Raw genomic sequence first — 19,130 nt, forward strand, 5'->3', positions numbered from 1 at the left:
AAAACTTGATTCTGTGACTGGCTCAGAATCTGGTTTCAGACTCCCCCCTCAGTATTTACCCTCAGACACATCAGTATTTATTCTGTCAAACGCCTTCAGAATCTGGTGGTGCGGTCTGATTGTAGCTGGTGAAAATGGCAGAAGCTGATGTGTTGTATCTGGGTGGAAGGTAAGGACTTGGGGTGGGTGGGGGGAGCTTGCGGGGTGTTCTATCCTTGTTGCAGTTGGAGGTGTGAGTTTCAAAGGCAGAGGTGCAGGAAGTGGAGGAGATACATTGGATGGTATTGACCACATGGGAGGGGAAATGGCAGTCCTTGAAATATTTGGTATTTTGGTATGTTCTGGCTTCACTGGAACACTGCAGTAAGCATGAGACAGAGGTGTTGGCCAGGTGTGTTATAGTGACAGGCAGCTGGAAGCTCGGGGTCTGTTTTTGCAGCAGAACGTTGATCATCAGTCGCCATTTCCACCACCTCCACTGAGATGCTGCCAGACACAGGTTCCTGTCCCCTCCATTAACAGCTATGCACCCTCCCAGCCAGATCGTAATCCACTCCTTTGTCTTTCCAAATGTTCCTGTCTCTCTCTGGGTCCTGTCCCTACCTATTATTTACTCTTTAACCCCTACCTCCTGCAGTACAAAGGTATGCAGGTTAGTTGAATTGGCCAAGCTAAATTTCCCATAATGCTCAGGGATGTGTAGGTGAGGTGCATTAGTCAGGAGGAATATACAGTAATAGGGTAGGGGAATGGGTCTGGGTGGGATACCATTCGGAGGGACGCTGTGGAACCTTTGGGCCGAATGGCCTGTTTCCACACTGTCAGGATTCTAATTTTCCCAGCTCCCATCGGTTCTGAGGAAGGGCCACTGGACAGATTCCTGTTCCCAGATGCTGCCAGACCTGCTGAGCTTTCCCAGCACCTCCTGCTTGTTGTTCCTGATTGACACCATCCATCCACCTTCCGGGTTTGATTCAGGCAGGGGGAGGATCCCACCACTGACCTCACAATGGGGTCCAGCTGATTGGTGGCAGCTTCGGACCAATAGGAAAATGTGGTGGGTCTGGTGGACCAGGTGGAAGCAGCTGGTCATCCAAACAATGGGAGTGAATGAGGGGCGTGGCCAGTGGGATGACACGTCACCAGTAACTCCGCCTGTGCAGTGCCACGTGACTCGGCCGTTGGTGAATGTGGGAGAGGCAAACAGGGAAGGGGAGAGTGGCCTCAGAGACAGGGAGGTAATGCGTCACTTTATACTGGGAAGTTTTAATTACACTGTGCGGGTCGTAGGTCTGAATTAGAAACTCTTAATCCCACGTTTGCAGCAGATGGGAAAATGGCTGTGGCCCTCAGGCAGTGATAGGTCCTGGGATATGGCCGCCATCTTTATTGGGGTAAGGCACAGTGAGGCACATGTCCCCTTCCTAGGATGGGGCAGGTGTGTAACTTGAAGAGAGGCATTTACACATCATGCACATACCAAGAAAAAAGTATGTCTTTATATTCTTCCTGTACTGACTAAGTTTTGTTTTGTGAATTTATTTCATAGGATATTAAATCAGAATAATTGAGGCTGGGATCTCAAAAGCAAGTTTTTACAGTCAATGGAGTCATCAGGATCTGAATATCATTGGCATTTAAATGTGGAAGGAAAAAGTTTTGTCTGTTTGTGGGAAAATATTTCCAATATTTTTGTTAAGCAGAAAGATGTACAAATTTGTGGTTGGATCACCCTTTGGGTGTGTGCTCTGTTCTGGGCCCTGCAGCTGAGGTAGGAATTATTGGCCTTCGAGGGAGCGCAGATTTATCCAAAAAATACCTCATCTCTTTGTAAGAACTCTCAAATTTAGACCCAGTCACCCACTTCATGATGTTAACCTGTAAACTTCATATTTTCAATGACCTGCAAACTTCCCATTAAAAGTCCTTGTGGACTCAAATTCCAGTACCTTTTCAGATGGAACGTTCCAGATTCTGACAACTGTCTGTTCATTCAGAAACTGCTGAGGTTCATGTTGACTCTGGGGTTACAAAGGGCTGAACTGAAAGATGAGGTGCTGTCCCTGAGTTCCCATTGAGATGCATTGGAACAGTACAGGAGGCTGAGGGCAGTGTAGGTGTGAGCAGACAATGACAATGACAGGGCTGCACTGAGAGGGCTGCTTGGCTCAATGAGAGTGTTTTGGAGTTAGATGAAAACAGAGCGAGGGGAGACAGGGAGAAGGTGAAGCTGAAACTCCGTTTTAGTTCAGGCCGTTCAGAAATTCACATGGTCCCATTGGGAACAGCCAGTTTTTAAGTGATACCTGCGGAGTATTTGTGAACAGTTTTTAAAGTAGTTTTCCTGAGGGCAGTTGAGAGTTAACCACATTGCTGTGGGTCTGGAGTCACATGTAGGCCAGACCAGGTGAGGATGACAGTTTCCTTCCCTACAGGACATTAGTGAACCAGATGGGTTTTCTAACAATTGACAATAGTTTCATGATCATCATTCGCCTTTTCATTCTCGATTGTATTGGATTCCGATGCTGCCATCGGCCATGTTGGGATTCTAACCCTAATCCTCGGAACATTGCACATGTCCCTCATCTGGCAGGAATGCCATTAAGCCATTGCCTCCCTTTTTAGCAATATTTAAAAGCAAGTTCCATCATTCTACGTGTGCAATGTGAGATAAAATACTGCAACGTCCATGTGTCAGCCTCTCCAAAAGGTCAATCAACAGAAATTTGTTTGGGGGTGAAATATTTCACTTTTTTGGGGGGAGGAGGGGGTTTAATAAACAAAAATGAATCGAAATAAAAATCTTATGCCACGGACATGTAATTTCTGAAGCCGGAGGGGGATCACAGAGACAGGGAGGGTTGTGGGGCCAGAGGGGGACTGTTGTCCAAACATCACTGTGGTGTACATGAACTGCAGCATTTCAGGAGGTGGTTAACCACCACTTTCTCCAAGACAAGTAAAGGTGGCCAATAAATACTGGGCAGCAAAGGCAACCCCCAGTGAATAAAACCAAGCAGTGACCTCTCTGAGCTGACTTGCTGTGAAGTTAAAAACCTCTCTGGAAATGGAGTGGGCAGAGAAGAGAAACAGTGACATTTCACAGCTGCCCTCAGAGAGACCTCACCCTTGGAAGTACTCAGAGCCGGGGATCAGCTCAGTGAGTTTCAGTCTCTTCAAACATCAATCTTAGTCAGTTTTATTTTATTAAATCTACAGTAGTGAGTAAGGTGAGGAGTTCTTTTTAATGTCTTACAGTCTCTTGATTAAATGTTTACGATATGAAACATAAGCATTAAGTTATCCTCGGGCAGTATTTTTCAAGCAGTAAGACTGTGTCTTTGTCTTGGTCTGGAGATTAAGGCAGAGAGATGGTCTGTTGTAGAGTGGCGTGCCGTTCCTGTCGGATGTGGGAGATTAGGGAGAGTTTCAATGATCCTGATGATTGTCTGCAGGAAATGTGATTGCAAATCCTATTGGAACGCATGGATTGGTGGAGGAGTGATTAAAGGCAGTGAGGAATTGACAGAAGCCGGGGGGTGTGATCGGTGGCAGTCTGAGAATTGCAGGATACTGCAGATACAGTCAGGTAGATGGTTACCTCCAGGAAAGCTAGGAGGGGCAGGTAGGTACTGCAGGAGTCTCCTGTGGCTATCCCCATCTCAGACAAGTATACTGTTTTGGAAAATGTAGGTGGGAATAGACTTTCAGGGGAATGTAGCACTGACAGTCAAGTTACTGGTACTGAGACTGGCTTCTAACATAATGTGAGGTATATCAAGTTCCACATGATCGACGGTGATAGGGGACTCTCTAGTCAGGGGCACAGTCTGCCATTTCTGCTGCTGACCGTGAGACATCAGAATGGGGTGATGCCTCCCTGGTGCCAGTGTAAAGGATGTCTCTCAGAGGGAGCAGAATATTCTGCAAAGGGAAACTAACCAGTGGGAGGACATTGTACATTGGTACCAATGGCATAGGAAGGGGAAAGCATGGGGTCCTGAGGAGCAGGGAGATTTGCTAGTGCCACTCGGGAGGCATTAAACTAGTGAGGGAGTCGGGGTAATCCTAAAGAGATAGTGAGAAAAGAGGTGAGTCTGAGGCTGGTACTGTTCACCGGTCAGACTGTCAAGGCAGGCAAGAGCAAGTCCCAGAATGGGGTGGGACGGACCAGTTGCACTGCATTTATTTCAGTGCAAGAGACCTGACAGGTCAGGCAGGTGGGCTCAGGGTATGGTTTTGAACATAGCACTGGGATATTACAGCAATTACAGAGGCAGCACTCAGGGATGGGTAGGACTAGCAGCTTAATATGCCAGGGTATAGATGCTATAGCAAGGATAGAAAGGGGGCAACAGAGCAGGGGGAGAGGTGTTTTTGATTAGAGATAACATTATAGCTGGGCTTCGGGAGGATATTCCTGGGAGTACATCCAGGCAAGTTATTTGGGTGGTACTGAGAAATAAGAACGGGATGACCATCTTACTGGGATTGTATTATAGACTCTCTCCCAATAGTCAGCAGGGAATTGAGACACAATTTTACCGGGAGACCTCGGTTATCTGTAAGAATAATATTGTTGCAATGATAAAGGGTTTTAACTTTACCAACATGGCCTCGGAGTGCTGTAGTGTTAAGGGCTTGGATGGAAATGCATTTGTTCAGTGTATACGAGAACATTTCTGATTGAGTTTGTAGGATGTACCTACGAGAGAAGGAACAAAACCTGACCTGTTTTCTTTATTCATTCACAGGATGAGGCTGTCACTGGCTCGGCCAGCATTTATTGCTGCGTTTACCCAGAGGGCAGTTAAGAGTCAACCACGTTGCTCTAGGTCTGGAGTCCCATGCAGACCAGACCAGGTAAGGATGGCATTTTCCTTCCCTAAATGTCATGAGTGAACCACATGGGTTTTTCCAACAATTGACAATGGATTCCTTGTCGTCACTCGATTATTTTTTCCAGATATTTATTGAATTCACGTTCCCAAATCTGCCGTGATGGGATTCAAACCCGGGTCCCCAGAACGTTATCTGGGTCTCTGGATTAACTGTCTAGTGATAATTTCACTCCGTCATCGCTGCCTTTTAGAAAATGAGGCAGGGTGAGTGACTGAGGTATCAGTGGGGCAGCACATCAGCACTAAAGACCCCACAGTATTGTGGTTAGTGCTGCTTCCTCAGCTCCAGGGACCTGGGTTTGATTCCAGCCTCGGGCGACTGTATGTGTTGGCACATTCTCCCCAGTGTCTGTGAGGGTTTCCTTCAGGTGTTCTAGTTTGCTCCCGCAGTCCAAAGATGTGTAGGTTAGTTGGATGAACCATGTTAAATTTCCCATAGTGTCCAGATGCAGTATATGAGGTTTTGGGATGTGCAGGCAAATCTCTGCCTGATGTGAAAAGATCCCTTTGGGGTCTTGGACAGAGGTCGGAGGGAGGTGTGGCCGCAAGTTTTACATCTCTCATGGCGGTAAGGGAGGGTCAAGGGTGCGGAGCATGAGTTGGTGAGAGGGTATGGACCCAAGAAGGGAGTCGCAGAGGGAATGGTCTCTGCGGAACACAGATAGAGGTGGGGAGGGAAATATGTCTCTGGTGGTGGGGTCTGACTTCACGGAGCAGAAATAAGAGGTTAATGTGCTATATCTGGAGAGTAGTGGGGTGGAAGGTGAAGATCGCAGGGTTATATTCTTTATTGTGGCTGGAGGGGTGGGGTAAAGGCGGAGGTGCGGGAAGTGGAGGGTATATGTTGGAGGGCATTGTTCAAAAAGTCGGAAGAAAAACTATGGTCCGTGAAGTAGGCCTTTCTGGGATGTCCTGGAATAGAATCCAAAGAGATGAAACAAATATATCACAGACAAAAGATTAACTGGACCAGACAATATGACCCCTTAAAGGTCAACATGGCTGCCTATGGAACCACAGGGGGTGTGAAATATATGCAAATATTTCACATCATTTTTACTGGAGAAGTATATGGAAGCTCGAGAGATTGGAGAAATAAACAGTGATAACTTGAAAAGTGTCCATGTTACAGGGGAAGTGGTACTGGATGTCTTAAATCGCATCAAGGTGGATAAAGCCCTGGAACTTGATCAGGTGTATCCTGCAACTTCCTGGAAATCTAGGGAAGTGATTGTTGGGTCTCTCCTGAGGTATTTGTATCGTTGTTAGCAACAGGTGAGGTGCCATTATTTTAAAAAAGGTGGTAAGGAGGGGCCATGGAACAAGAGAACAGTGAGCCTGAAGTCAGTGGCAGGCAAGTTGTTGGAAGGGATTCTGAGGGACAGATATCCATCTACTTAGAAAGGTAAGGAATGATCAGGGAGAGTCAATGTGGCTTTGTACATGCACAATTGTGTCTCACTAACTTGAGTGAGTGTTTTGAAGTGACAAAGAAAATTGATGAAGCCAGGCAGTGAATGTTGTTTATTTGGACATTCAACAAGATTCCACAAAGCAGACTGGTTAGCAGGGTTAGATCACACGGAATGCAGGGGGAGTAACCATTACAAAAGTACCTTGAAGGTAGGAGACAGAGAATGACGGAGGATTGCTTTGTGTACTGGAGGCCTGGGAGCAGTAATGTGCTTCAAGGATGTATATTGGGCCCTTAAATAAATGACTTGGATGTGAATATATGAGGTATGGTCAGTAGGTTTACAGAAGACACCAAAATTGGAGGTGTAGTGGACAGTGAAGAAGGTTAGTTCAGAATACAACTGGATCTTGATCAGATGGGCCATTGGAGCAAGGAATGGCAGACGGAGTTAAATTTAGATAAATGTGAGCTGTTGTATTTTGGAAAGGCAAATCTGGGCAGGACTTATACACTTAATGGTAACATTCTGGGGAGCGTTGCTGAACAAAGGGACCTTGGAATGCAGGTTCATAGTTCCCTGAAAGTAGAGTCACAGGGAGGCGGGGTAGTGAATGCAGCGTTTGGTACGCTCCCCCTTATTGGTCAATGCATTGAATGCAGCTGTTGTGATGTCATATTGTGGCTGGACAGGGCACTGATGAAGGCCCTTCTGGAATTCTGTTTTCCGTTCCAATCTTCCTGTTCTTGGAATAATATTGAGAAACTTGAAAGGGTTAAGAAAACGTTTGCAAGGACTTTGCCAGGGTTGGACGGTTTGAGCTATTGGGAAAGGCTGAATAGGCTGGGACTATTTTCCCTGGAGATTTGGAGGCTGAGAGGTGATCTTATAAAATCATGAAGGGACCGGATAAGGTGAGCAGTCAGGGACTTCTTCCCAAGTTCGGTGGCTCCAGAACGAGAGGGTGAAAAATGTGAAAAATGAGGTCTGCAGATGCTGGAGATCACAGCTGAAAATGCGTTGCTGGTTAAAGCACAGCAGGTCAGGCAGCATCTCAGGAACAGGAAATTCGACGTTTCGAGCATAAGCCCTTCTTCAGGAATGGGAGAGAGTTTGCCAAGCAGGCAAAGATAAAAGGTATGGAGGAAGGACTTGGGGGAGGGGCGATGGAGGTGGGATAGGTGGAAGGAGGTAGGCAGGTGTTGAGGAAGGAGATGTGGCTGTGGTAACGAGTCTGTTTGAGAACGTGGCTGAAGAGTTTCTGTGCAGAGGAGATGACCTGGGGGGGGGGGGTGCAGTGAGAAAGAGAGACTCACTGAAATCCTTGTAGAGGGAGGAAGAGAGCTTCTTCAAGGAAGGCATCCCTGCAAGAGGATTCGCAGTAGGTTAAACTCGAAGATTTTCACGAGGGGTGTGGAAAAGGTGAGCAGCTGGGGTCCTATTTCCTCAGGTTAGGTGGGTCCAAAACTAGAGCACATGGGTTTAAGTTGAGAGGGCAAAGCTTTAAAAGGGATCTAACTGGCAACGTTTTCAAGCTGAGTGTGGTGTGTGTATGGGAGGAGCTACCAGATGAAATAGTGGAGGCTGATAAAATCACAACATTTAATAGGTTTCCAATTGTATACATGAATAGGAAGGGTTTTGATGGATGCAGGCCAATAGATGGTAAATGGGAATCCATTAGTTTAGGATTCCTTGTTGGCACGGACGAATTGGAACGAAGGTCTGTTTCTTTGATAATAAATTAAGATGCATTCCTGTCTTTTGTGGAGAGCTCGCTGAAGCACAAATAATTAACCTTGGAGCTGAGAAGGTGAAGCAGTGATTTCGATCTGGTGCAGATTTGATTCCAAAGTTTTGAATTTGCAGAGAGAGAGGAATTGTTAACACTGTCACAATTTTTAGTAACTACTTTCAAGTAATTGGCAAATAATACAAGGTGAAAATGTGAACACTATTTTACTCAGTAAGTTCTAAGCATCTGGAACAGTCTGAACAACATAGATTCAGCAGGCATTCTCGAAAAGACTTGGAATTTTACTTTTTAAGGAAAGATTTGGGGGATATGGGCACATGGGAGGGGACTTGGGACAGATTTGCAGCATCTCCAGAGGGGGAAGAGTACAACCCCAATGGGCTGAATAGCCCCCAGCCCCTGTGCTCTGTGATACTGCCCCATTCACTGCGAATGATGAAGCTCATCCCAGGGCAGGGAGAGGGATTAGCCCTCCACTCTCATGACAATTGTGCCCGGCTGATTGACGGCAGCTCCAGACCAATGGGAGGAGAGTCTGTGTGGTCCTGCAGCCAATGGGAGTGAATGAGGGGTGTGGCCAGCAATACGACACCTGTCCATGAGCTGTGCAGGTGCAGTGTCACTGGGTGGGGGGGGGAGAGACAGCAGGGACTGGGACAGAGGCTGTTGGACCTGAATTACAAACTTCCGGTAAATTAAAACCAAAAGAACTGTGAAAGATGTAAATTAAAAACAACAACCAGGAGGTTCTGGAAAAGATCTGGCAGCATCTGTGAAGAGAAATCAGAGTTAAAGTTTAAGATCCGATGATCCTTCCACAGAACTGATGTTACTGAGAAAAAAAAGTCAGTTTATTTGCAGAAGATAGTGTGGGGAGAGGATAAAAGGAGTAAAGGATAGGTGTGGATAGAGTGAGAAGGACAGTTGGATAAAGGATAATGATCTGGCTGGGGGAGGGTGACTAGCTGTTCGTGGAGATTGTTAGTGGCTAACCATAGGTAGTGTGTAATGGCAGGCTGTTAGAACAAGGCCTGTTGTGTGGGGTAGGAGGCTACGACATGAGGTTGTTAACCACTAACTGTCTCCGTTGTAAGCTGTTGCCCACCTATATCACTCCACGATTGGAGCTGCTGAGGACACAAACCTTTGGAATATCCTCCCGAACCCCCTCTCTCTGCCTTAAAGATGTATCTAAAAATCGTTCTCTTTAATCAACATTTCCATCATCCGTGAAGCATTTTAGGAGATTTGTCAATGTGAAAGGCTCCCTACAATGCAGGTAGTTGTTGTTATTGTCTGACATCAGGAGTAACAGGGATGAGCCCTCTCTCTCTCTCTCTCTCTCATACCTGATGAACAGCAGCAAAAGCAGGAAGCACTGAGCATGCTCCAGCCCACAATGGGCCTCGGATAATTGATGTCAGTGGGGGAACGGGGGCTAGAGGTGCTAGTTGGTCCTTCAACCAATCGGAGTGAATGAGGGGCGGGACGATACTCAACCACGTGATAAACTTCACGGACAGCACAGTGTGTTGTGGCCAAGGCATTGGAAAAGAATGAAGGTGCAGGGCAGGGGAAAGGAAAGTCATATTGACCAGGAAGGGAAGGAAATTTTCACGGTATGGAATGAGAGGTTTTACAGAACTTAGTGTACATTGTACAACACAAATTTGAAAATCCAAATTCTGTACCATTTTCCCTCCCTATTATGTATTTTACACTCCCTGAAATATCAACTGTGTGTTTCTCTCTCCACAGATCCCAGTGATCAGTGCCAAAGCCCCATTGCCTGTGGAGAAGGTGATGTTTGACTTCCTGTACAGCTGCAGTTCGTGTGGTGAAGGTGCTCCCACAATGTGGTTGGGTAACTGCTGTTATAGATTATTCACTCAGCGACAGTGAAGAGTTGACAATGTATGTGCAAATCAACAACAGTTTGTTTGTTTTTATCATGTTTACAATTCCACAGAAATACTATTGAGAGCTTCTGACACAGATGGGGATATTAGGTCAGGTGATCAAAAGAATTGCCAAATAAACAGGTTTTCAGGAATACCTTAAAGGAGGAAAGCAGGTCTGAGAGGGTGATGGTTGGAATTCCAGACCGTGTTGCCTTGGCAACAGTAGAAACAGCCAGACAGGTGAAGCAATGAATAAACACATCGTTGGGAGTCTGAAAGGAAATGAGTTGTCGGGATCTCACAGGTTGTGTGGTGCAGGGAGACAGGGATGTTCACAGCCAGGAATTACATCAAGGGTCAGAATTTTAAATTGTTGCTTGTTGATGGATCAACACGTTTTGGTGCAAGTGAGCACTTGGACAGTAGGGTTTTAGATACTCTTGAGATTGCATGTACGTTGAATGTGGGAGGCTGGCCAAGAGTGTGTTTTATAACGAAGTCTGGAGATAACACAGGGATGGACGAGTATTTCAGTAAATGAGCTGAGACTAGGGTGGGGTTGGGTGATGTCACTAATGTAGAAATAGTGTTTTTGGAGTTGGGCTGCGCCTCCTCCTCATCACTCCCCCTCACCAAATCACAGATATAGTTCCTTGTTCTATCTGTCTGTCTTTTCTGGTTATGTCCTTCTCTCCCATTCTGCTACAAACTAATATTTGATCCCACCGTTGTTGCAAACACCTCCTCCATCCCGACTCTCTCTTTCCTTTCTGAATTCCTTGGATTTGGTGTCCCTCCTTAGTCTCTCCTGTATCTCACCTATATATTGCCAGGAGGTGACATCGTCCAATAAGCACCGTGGTAGGTTTCACACGTACACTGACAATGCCCAGCTCTCCCTCCCCATCATCCCTCTCCATGACTCAATTATCAAACTTGCTCATCACACTCCCACTACGCGATTGGCTGCAGTTTCCTCCAATGAAACATTGTGGTGGTTAAACTCATTGCCTTCAGTTGCTATTACAAATTACTTTCCCTTACTGCTGAGCCCCCATCCTCTCCCTGGGAACCATACTCTTCACAATATTGCTGTCATATCTGTAACCCCAAGGTGACCTTCTGATCAGACATCTACACAATCACAAACACCAGGAATTCCAATCTCTAAAATGTTGCTTGTCTCCCCCTCACCCCAGCTCCATTGCTACTGCAAACCCTGACCCGTGTCGGTGTTGCCTTAAAATTGACGAATCTAAAACAGAATCCGTGATTCCGTGACTGACCCAGAATCTGGTTCCAGACTCCCTCAAGATGGGAAACATCCTCTCAGTATTGACCCTGTCGAACTCCTTAAGAATCCTCCATGTTACAATGAGGTCCCCTCTTATTGTTCCCAAATCCAGTGAGTGGAGTCCCAACTACTTCAGCCTTTTCTTAAAAGATAATCCCTGCTAACCAGGGTTCATCCCAGTCAGGTTTCTGTGAAATGCCTCTGATTTGGTTCTTAGTCCGCAGACAAGAGCTAGGAAACTGAAATCAAAGGGAGGAGAGAGTGTGAGAACGGGGTGTGGAGGAAAGGAGTGAGGAGGTTGGTTTGGATTTCAGTTCACAGAAGAAAGAAATTGTTAGACCGAGAGTTAAAACTTTGGGAAACATGAAACTACAATTTGATACTATAATTGTCTTACAAAGATCCATCCTGTATTAATATGATGAGTTGTTTCTCAGTTGTAGGGTACTGAAAGGGTGGATTTGTGAATGAGAAATTCAAATTGAATTTCCTGTTCAGATCTGATAGTTACTTGATCCGTGCCAATCTCAATATTCATTGGCCTTTCCATGTGGAAGGAAAGACGTGTATTCTGTCCATGGGCGAATATTCCAAATCTGTGTGACTGAAAAAAATACTGAGGTACAGCCAAGTCCATGTTAGTGTGGTGACTGTGGAGAGAGAGTTTTTGTTTTTGAAAGTCTGAAAAATCATGGCACATCTTCCAGGAACAATTAAGCCACAGCTTTGCTTTGTAGAAGGACACGTCTTTAATTAACCATGCAACCAGAAAGACACAAGGATACCTGCACGATGGGAAACACTGTGAAAACGGGATTGTTGTAAAGTAGTTCATTCTCGATCATGGACTGTAATCCATTGGCGTTGTCACGTTGGTTCCTGCGCCGTGGGGAAAGATAGGAAATATGATGAATGTAGTGTAGGTTTCAGTTATTAAACTGTAAAAGGTGCAGAACAATTTAAAAGGATGTTGTCAGGGCTCAGGGGCCTGAGTTATAGGGAGAGGTTGGACAAGCGAGGATTGTTTTGTTTAGAGCAGAGGAAACTGTGTGGGTACTGTTCAAGAAGTGTATAAGACCATGAGGGCATGGGTAAGGTGAATGCATTCAGTCTTTTTCGCAGGGAATCCAGGACTGGAGGGCATCAGTTGACGGTTAGAGGGGAAAGAATGAAAGGGAAGCTGAGAGACACCTGTTTTACACAGAGGGTGGTATGTATATGGAATGAGCTGCCAGTGGAAGTGATTGAGGTGGGTACACACAACAGGTAAAAGACATTTGGACAAATACATGGATAGGAAAGGGTCAGAAGCAGATGGGCCAAGTGCAGGGAAATGGGGTTAGTGTGGATGGACATTCTGGTCAGCATGGGCCAGTTTGGGCCAAATGGCCTATCTCTGCTGTAGGACTCTGACTCCAAGTATATTTACTATTTCTCCCGCCATCTCTGGGAGCACCCTGGGATGTATTCCATCAGGGCAAAGAGACTTGTCTACCTTTAGCTCCATTAGCTTGCCCAGCTCTAACTCTTTCGTGATAATGGTTGTTTCTAGGTCCTCACCTTCCTCAGTCTCCTTATCAATTACTGGCATGTTCTTCATATCCACCACTGTGAAGACTGACTGCTGTGTACTCATATTCCTAAACCCTGCTGTATAGGAATAACTAGGTACAGAACTCTGAGAGGTCTTCTTTGTGTCTTTATTGATGAGACATGGCAGTTACCTGGATAGTGTACATGCAAAACACCTATCCAATGTAAAGCTCCCATTCTTATACCTTTTGTGGTTTGGGACTTTGAATAGAGACTCTCTCTCAGTATTATCTCCATGGCAACGGTCAGTTAGAAAGTCTAGTTCAGTTTCGCACTTTGTGGTTAAAGCATACGCCCTTGTGGCTCCCTCAAGTATCTGACAGGCACTTCAGTTTCAGTGGGGATGTCTATCAGGATTCTGATATTGAGGAGCTTGTGTTGGGGTGGGGCGGACAAACTTATAAACCACACAACACTAGGTTATAGTCCAACAGGTTTATTTGGAAGCACAAGCTTTTGGAGTGTGCTGTGATTTTTAACTTGATCAGGATTATCTCTATGGTAACAGTTAAGTGCTTCAACAATGAGAGGCCGCATTTTCCCACACAATAGGTTCCCCTCTCACAGTGTAAACTGCTATTCTGGCTCTGGGGATACTCATCACTTTTCTCCCCCAATCCCATCTAGCTTTCTGTTGATCTTTAAAGTTTCTCTAATCTCCTAGTTTCTCCTTGGTCTTTGCCAATTTGTATGCCTTCTATTACAATTTGATAGACTCCCTTATTTCCTGAGTCACTCATGGCAGATTACTCCTTTTTCCTACAGTCCTTCCTTTTCACTGATATATACTTTTGCTGAGCACTTCGAAAAATTCCCCCGTTGTCCGTCAACTTTCCCACGGTAAAGTCTTTGCTTCCAGTCTACATTAGCCAACTCCTGCCTCATCCTATTGTCGTCTCCTTTGTTTAAGCATAGGATCTTGGGATTGGATTTAATCTTCCAGCTTTCCAGCTGTGTTCTAAGTTCAACCAGATTTATCAGAAGTCTTTTACCAGATTACGAGGTGAGGCGAAGTTTCCTGGGTGTTTTGTGTTACATTGTCGTATTAAAGTATAGGATAGATATTCACAACAGAGTATTCTGGACGGTGTGAATGTCCTCACAGTCTAAAACCATAAATCCCTGTCTCCCCTCAGTTTAAAATTGCAAAATCATTATCTCCCACTTGCTTCCTCACTATCTAAGTTTGGAACGCTAATCCACCTGACTAGCCTGCTTTTTCCAAAATCTCCTTTGGTGAAGGTGGTGAGTTTTGGATTCAGCTTTCCAGTTATTACCGTAAGAAGATGAGCACTGGGCACAGGAGAGGCAATGCAGCCCTTCGAACCAGCCCCACCATTTAATACGGTGATGATTGAGCTCACCTCGGTCTCAGCTGGGTTTTCCCACCTGCTCTCTCTCACCCTTCATCTCATTGTAAATTCAACATCTGTATCTCTTCATTAAATCTGCTCATTGTCCTGGCATCCACCACATTTTGAAGAGGGAATGCCACAGATTTGCAACACATTGAGATAGGTACATTCTTCTTCATGAGAATAGAGTCCCTATTGTGCAGAAACAGGGTATTCATCCATCGAGTCCACACCAGCCTATGATGAGCATCCCATTCAGACCCACCCTGTCCCTGTAACCCTGCATTTCCCATGGCTAATGGCCTAACCGGCACATACATGGACACTGTGGGAAATTTAGCATGGGCAATTCACATAACCTACACATCTTTGGACTGTGGGAGGAAGCTCGAGCACCCTAGGAAACCCACGCAGACATGGTGAGACCGTGTAAACTCCTCACAGTCGCCTCTGGCTGAAATAAAACCCGGGTTCCTGACGCTGTGAGGCAGTGGTGCTCACCACTCAGCTACATCTGCTTAAAATCTGCTACCCTTTATTAACCTCCCCACCCCGCAATCTATGTTCCTTACGTCAGAAATCAGGTTGTGGAAGCAGATGTCTCAGTAAAATCCCGTGACAGCCCACATGTCCTGTGTGTCTGAATGGGGATCCTATACACAACACCCTCCAGCCCACACCTTTCATTCACTATCCAGAAACATGTCTCCAGTGGCTTCATGGGGGCTACAACTCCCACAATCCCTGAGGCAGGGACCACACATGTGCAGGGAAGCCCAGAACTGCACATGTACAGAATATGGGCGGATTTTGGAGCATGTGCTTTGGGGTAATTAGCGGAAAGCATTTGACACTGTGATTGGCTGGAGGAGGAACCAATCAGCTTGTAGGATTAACGGGTTGGGGGGGTCAAAGGGTCACCACACCCACATGGGCCCAAGTTCCATCCCCAACTTGTCATAATGCTGGGAATCGACCAATGGGAAACAAAGAAGGATCTGACCCATTCTCCCAGACTGAAGGTTCCTCTTCTGTCCAGGATTGGCCACCTCCCTTTCTGTTTCCTTTTGTTTCATTCTGCTGTTACATTATTGACTTGCAGCAACTGAAGGGAAAGGAAGTGAACCCAGAAAGGGTGCAGAGTCTAACCAGGGACGGGAAGTGGTGGCATGGATCTGTTTATCAGTAACTCCATGAGAATGGGGACGGGTACATTAGGGACAGCAGAGGCAGAATGGTGGGAGAGAGTAAGTGGGCTGGAGGGTTACAGCTTTTGCAGAAGAAAGGGAAAGAAGATTTCCAGAGAAGCTAGAATTGTCTGCTCTGAATTTCTAACCTGTACATATTTGTTTATTCAGGGTGCTTGATGGTGAAGATTTGCAGACTGAAATCTCAAACTCATGTGCAGATCGTGATTAAGTTAACCAGCATTTGAAGAACCAAAGATAGAGAATAACTTGGCCAAAATCCTGTACACTCTCCTTCCCAGCATTGTCGGTCTCTCTGCGCCAAATGGACTGTGAATGTTTCAAGACAGCAGCTCACTACCATCTTCTCAAGGGTAACTAGAGATGGGGAATAAATGCTGGCTGAGCCAGTGATGCCCATATCCTGGAAATGGTTTCTATTTATAGTTGCTGAACCCCAGTTGATGTTACTGCAGGATGATGAGGGATGCTGAGTACATCCTCCAGGAGGCAGCACCATCACATTACCCCTGCCTACACCCACACAGTAACACAGCAACGTCACTGGAACAAAAGGCAGTGAAGCCAAAGGAGGACTTAGATATAGTTCTTCGAGGTAAAGTCATGAAAGGGGGTTGGAAAACAGCAGGAACAGGAGACTGAGTTGGATGGTCAGCTGTTTCCCATTGAATGGTGGAGCAGGATTGAAAGGCCGAATGGCCTCCTTCTACTATCTCTCCTGTATGTATATAGCCATGGAGCCCGGCTAGGAAGAAGTAGGCGGGGCAGGGATTCTCCAGGCGAATGCACTTCCACACCCGGTTTCCGTGAGGGATGGTTTGATGGATTTTATTTAACATTTGTCTTTAACACAAGGTTTGTGAATTTGGTTTTAAAATATTGTAGCTATTTATTCCACAATAAATAAAACTAAAAGAAAATAAATGAAACTATCTGAATATAACAGTTTTTAAAATTTCAAACGCCCTGTAAAACAAATCCTGTCTACTCCCGGACACCATCAGTTTCCAGTTACTCAAGCTCCAGGGAAATATTCCCTCCCTGTCTGAACCTTTGGTTTGATTTAACTGTTTTTCAGTTCTGGTTCTGTGAGCTGTGAAGTGTTCTTTATTCCCCATTTCTCTGACCCGGACGTGGTATCTCACACACAGCTGAGCAACCTTCCCACCATCAACATCATCACCCCCCATTACCCCATTTTGGTTCACATATAATCACCAGCAGTAAACCACCCATGTAACCAATTGAATATTTATAAACAACGCCCCTTACAGGCAAAGCAAACCATTATAAATGACAAAGTGGGAAGGGATCAAATCAAAGTAGAGTTGGGAGTGAGGAGGCAGCGATGGAGATAAAGCACTGTATCCACTGCGGTACCCATCTCTATCTAAAGGCAGCGGGAGAATTGATAAAAACTACGTGCTCCTTCTCCAAGGACACCCTGTTGTATCGCCTTTATCCTCAATCATGGAATGGAATCCCGACAGTGTGGAAGGAGAGCATTGGCCCATCAAATCCCACCAACTATCCAAAGAGCATCCCATCTGGAGCACTTCACACCTGTAACACTGCATTTCATATGGCTGATCCACAGAGTCTGAACAATCCTGGACATTGTGGACAATTTACCATGACTGATCCACCTAACCCACAAATCTTTGGACTGTGGGAGGAAACCAGATCACCTGGAGTGGACCCACACTATCCTGGGGAGAATGTGCAGACTCCACACAGGCTGTTGACCAAGGCTGGACTCTAACCTTGTACCTGGTGCTGTGAAGCAGCAGTGCTATAGAGCAATTTAAATCAAAACAGATGACCCCTGCTCATTGATGTTTGTGGAGACTCATTGCCCAGAGAGACATCCTGAGATTCAGAAAGAGACAATATGAATTCAGTCAACTCCTGCCGAGTTAATGTGATTAACAACAACATCAATACTCCAACAGTATCATCAGACCTCGTACCTACTCTATCATTTACGATTTTTAACCCATGGGAAGTTTGTTACCAGCTTCGATGACAGCCATAATGCTCTGACCACTTTGACAGAGCCAGTGCTTGTCAGTTCTCATAGTTATCAATAGATTGTATCTAAACAGGATGCCCCACAACAGGAAGTGCACTGACACTCAATGCATGTAAGGCAAGGTCATTTTCCTAAAACCACTCGCGTCTGGCAATACCATTGAATGTATTTTATACAGGAGTCTTTCAGTCTCAATTGCCAGTTCTAGTCCATGAAGCAGCCAGTAACACGCCCCAGTGAATTGAATTCTAGTAGCAGCATTGCCCTGGCAGGAGAGATTGAGGAGATTGAAACTGTCTTCTCTGGAGTATCTAAACATGAAACACTTCAAATGAACAAAAATCTTCAAGAGCTCGAGAGAATGTATACAGGAAGGAAGTGCTCCTAGGCTGGTGTGCCTGGAATGAAATAAACACTAACTACGGTATCTTTACCCAGCATCCCCTTTAGCTGCATAAATGTTGAAGATTTATTTGCTGCTCTCTCCATCACTCCCATTTTTCACTGCTGTAATGTTGATGACGGTGCAAATATATAAAATTTAATTTAATCCATCCCAAAGCCTCTCTGTACCTGTGTCTCACTTGTGTTCACCGAGACACTCATTCAATCTGACCTCTTTGTAAACCCTGCTCTGATATTTCCTTAGAGGGCTCAGAATTAATTATTCACAGAATTGTTACGGTGTAAAAGGAGGCTGATTGGCTGATCAGCTCTCCAAAGGATCAGCTCACGGAAAGCTATTCTTCTCCCTTTACCCCATAAACCTTTCCATTCATCCTCTTCCAGTAACACCGGCAAGTTCACAACTAACCACAGCGATCGGATTTATTTTGTTTGTTCATGGGATCATGGCATCACTTGCTGGGGCAGCATTTGTCATCCATTCTGACTGCACAAGAGATGGTTCAGAGTCAACCCCATTATTCAGGGTCTGGATTCACATGTTGGCAGGACCAGGTCAGGAATAACACAGTCTCCCAGACCCAATGACCGGAAGAGTTGGTTTCTGGCCTACTATCTTATTTCTGAAATGATAATGAATAATGTTTGCCTTTGAATTAAAAGAGAAAGACGAAAATGTGTTTTATTCTGATTGAGCACATCCTCCTGTGTCTCTCAGTTATTATTGACAGTCTCATTCCCCCCGCACCAGAACCTGTCCCAGAGAGTGTTACAGAAATAGCAGAATGGTCAGCTGCAGCTGGTCACCTGACCGGTCACTGGACCCAAAGGTGCACTCTCCACAGATGCTGCCTGATCTGCTGACTTTTTCCAGCAATTTCTGTTTTTATTTCTGATTTCCCAGCATTTGCAGATGTTTAGTTTTTCATATTCATCTGGTCTGTTGCAGAGGAGTTTATTGATGAAATTAGAGGGTTTTGCAAGTTGTACGTTAGGTCACACATCAGCTATGATCATCATGAATGGCAGAGAAGGGTTGAGGGGCTGAATGGCCTCCTTCTGTTCCAATGAAAGTTATCCATCGGCAGCTTGTGGTAACATTTCCCCTCACTGCTCACTTCACCCTCCATGTCTAACACACTGTTACTGACTGAACAAACCTCCTGTGTTTGAACTAAACCTGCTAATGTTCAGTGGCTCCTCCTGCCTCCTGGGTTTAACTCTCATCATGGAATGCTGTCTTGTATTACTGCGGGAATGCCCACAA

At 45.5% G+C, this 19,130-nt stretch overlaps 1 long non-coding RNA gene across 2 annotated transcripts in view; it reads left to right on the plus strand.

Moving 5' to 3' along the window:
* LOC132810810 (uncharacterized) overlaps positions 1-18,530 on the plus strand; it is a 30,376-nt gene extending 11,846 nt beyond the window's left edge. Inside the window, exons 2-4 of one of the 2 annotated variants that reach the window (XR_009643108.1) lie at positions 4,758-4,866; positions 9,834-9,989; positions 15,577-18,530. This is a non-coding gene — a long non-coding RNA (uncharacterized LOC132810810). Of the gene's footprint in view, positions 1-4,757; positions 4,867-9,586; positions 9,695-9,833; positions 9,990-15,576 lie in introns of those variants that run through there. The other variant, XR_009643109.1, reaches the window with a different exon arrangement.
* The last annotated feature ends 600 nt before the right edge of the window (positions 18,531-19,130 follow it).

Source organism: Hemiscyllium ocellatum, unplaced genomic scaffold (genome assembly GCF_020745735.1).
Source record: "Hemiscyllium ocellatum isolate sHemOce1 unplaced genomic scaffold, sHemOce1.pat.X.cur. scaffold_1963_pat_ctg1, whole genome shotgun sequence".
NCBI classification, from domain to species: domain Eukaryota; kingdom Metazoa; phylum Chordata; class Chondrichthyes; order Orectolobiformes; family Hemiscylliidae; genus Hemiscyllium; species Hemiscyllium ocellatum.